Here is a 3024-nt window from a genome sequence, read left to right on the forward strand (position 1 = left end):
AATTCCCATTCAGCTACATAAAATAAAAGATGTTCACCTGTGGAAAGCTTTCTCTTTGGCTGCAGTATATCTGAAGTCCTGTTAATGCGAGATCCAGCAGTCGAACATCTTCACTCCCACAGACCCGCTGCCAGGAAAACCCCTGGGAATGTCTCTGGTTTCTTTCTCTCTCCGGCTGCACAGATCAGCCTCTCTCCCCTTTTTGTAAAGAAAGCGCGCCTTTCTATGGTGCCGGTGTGGAAAAACCTGTTCTCCTTGTTTTTTTGACAAATGTGAAGGACGCCGCTTGTGCCACGGCCAGCGCTATCAAATACTGCCAATGCGGAATTGACTAGAAAGTGGTGATGAGCTGTTTCGCTTTACAGTGTCCGTATTTTGTCAATCACAGGTGTTTTCCTTTTATTTATGGTTAGGAATTGCATTATGGGAGCTTGATCTCTGCTCTGTTGACTTTACTTTTTATTTTTTTATTAAGCAGATACTTGTATAACAGTAAGAACATGACATGAAATACATAATATAATCTTCTGGTTTTATACATACAGAATAATAATGGAATTTAAAGAGCCCCTATTATGCATTATAAAAGGTCATATTTTGGTTTTGGGGGTCTCCAACAACAGACTGATTTGCTTGCAAGATCAAAAACACTTTCATTGTCTTATAATCTGCATTTATTTTTACCTAATTATTCCAGCGACTCCCATATGATTCGTTCAGCGATTCATTTGTTCCCAAACCCCTCCTTAGCGCAATGCTAATCTGCGCTGATTGGTCCAATGACCCAGCCTGTTGTGGTTGGTCGACTGCGTTCAGCATGAGACAGAAATACCCACCACGGCTTATCAACAATATTGAAGTAGTCAGATTGTATGTGTGAGCAGACCTGCCAACACTCCTGTTTTTCCCGGGAGTCTCCCGTATTTCAGACCCATCTGCCGCCACCCTCCCGTTTGGTTATTTCTCTAGGAAAACTCCCATGATTTCAACCATCCACTGGTCCTCAGCATTTTGGTACGGTCTGTGAAACCCCTGGGTCGCCAACATTGCTATACGATCAGATCGCTGGAGCCACCCAAAACACACTTCATAGTAGTTACTAACACCACAGTACAAAGTACCCGGTTCTCAACAGTATTATTCAGACACCTAACCCCCCCGGTCTCCCGGATTTTCAGGGACAAATGTTGGCAGGTATGTGTGTGAGCCCAATGCAGGAGTGCATTAAAGCAGAGCAGTTAAACACCAGCATATTGCTCTATTCCTAACCATGACACACATTCAGTATTAATCCACACAGTGGCGAAAGCTGAACTATTTCGAACCTTGACTGCTGCACTTGTGTGTAGGAACAGCTGACGGTGGCCATAGGAACGTTGAACAGCAGTGGAATGCGAGCTCACAAATGCATTTAAATCCGTAAACAAAGTGGCACACGTCACGTATTTAACATGGTTTTAAACGCGATATGAGAATATAAAGCGTTAAGCAGATATAGTACAAGCAGTTACGAGTCACAAAACACAATTAAATACATATGTTGCAAGCTAGAGAAAACAAGGAGGCAGCCATTTTAATCACACTAACTTACACTTGTGAAATGGAGGAAGAAACTGATCCATGAACTGTGTACTGATAAAGTTCCTGTCAAGCTCTGACAACGTCCCATACATCAACAGCCTTTTCTGATCCTTCCTTTAACAAACGGCAGATGAATCCCCCATTGTAAGCGTTTAGATTGCTGAAGCACTCGTCAGAAAAATGACGGGAACAGCACAAGGCTGGGCTATAATGCTGAGGTATTTTTGCAAATATAAACTTCATCCACTGACTCTTCACAGCCTCATCTTTGGGTTGGGAAAACAACACTAACTTTCCCTCACACTTACAATAATATCCAGCTGAGCACAGCGTCTTCATGACTTGATTTGACAGGCATCTGCTACAGTGTTCTTCTTCTTCTTGCTACAGTGTTTGTGGGCGGGGCTGGGGATTAAAATTTTCGAACGTTTGTCCATGCAACAAATGGGCGGGGCTAAAGTTCCATATCGACTAAAGACTTGTTATCAAGATGATTCATTTGAAGCACTAAGAGTTGACTCTTGATGAATCAATAGTTTTAAACATGGCGCACTTTCAGATTTAAGCCTTAGCTGAATATTTCACTTCACTTAGAGCTGTGTTACACACTACATGAAAGGTCATTTTCAAAAACCCATCATAGGGGCTCTTTAACACTGAATAAAGTGCATAATCAGCAGCTCAGGTGATCACTGTCATGGTAGTTTATGTTGTTGCTCAGCATGACATCGCAGAAAATAGAAACCGCATCTAAAATCGAAATTTCATGTGACGCCGTACCTGATGGTTAGGACAAAACTAATTTTAACATAGCTTTTATAGTGTGTTGCATCTGCATGTCACGAGTAGTTAGGACAAGACGTTAGTTAATAGGGAGGATTATACTTTAAAATAAAGTGTGATCGAAATCATATGAATAGCATTCTGTAAAATAACAGGAAAAAGTCAACCCAGGCTCATTGCAAAAACGTAGCCCAGTATACAATTCTGGAGAGCGCGAATCGAATTATGTAACCCAGGGGTGTCCAAACTCAGTCCTGGAGGGCCGGTGTCCTGCTGAGTTTAGCTTCAACTTGCTTGAACCTACCTGCCAGGAAGTTTCTAGTATACCTAGTAAGAGCTTGATTAGCTGGTTCAGGTATGTTTGATTATGGTTGGAGCTAAACTCTCCAGGACACCGGCCCTCCAGGAGTTTGGACATCCCTAATTTAGCTAGAGCCACGTATGGTTGTATTTTGTCCTTAAAACGGATGCTTTTGAATGCCGGTGTGATGCCGCCGCCGGCTTCTGTTTCTTTTCGTGCTACTGGATGACCATTTACCTCCATGTGAACGGCTTTTCTGCTGTTACCAGTTTATCTAGTAGCTCGCCACATATGCTGGCGGACTTGAGATGCTAAGAAGAGTTAACTGCGATGACGGAGTTTAAGTCCGGTGAAGAACA

This window comes from Danio aesculapii, chromosome 14 (genome assembly GCF_903798145.1).
Source record: "Danio aesculapii chromosome 14, fDanAes4.1, whole genome shotgun sequence".
In the NCBI taxonomy this organism is placed as follows: domain Eukaryota; kingdom Metazoa; phylum Chordata; class Actinopteri; order Cypriniformes; family Danionidae; genus Danio; species Danio aesculapii.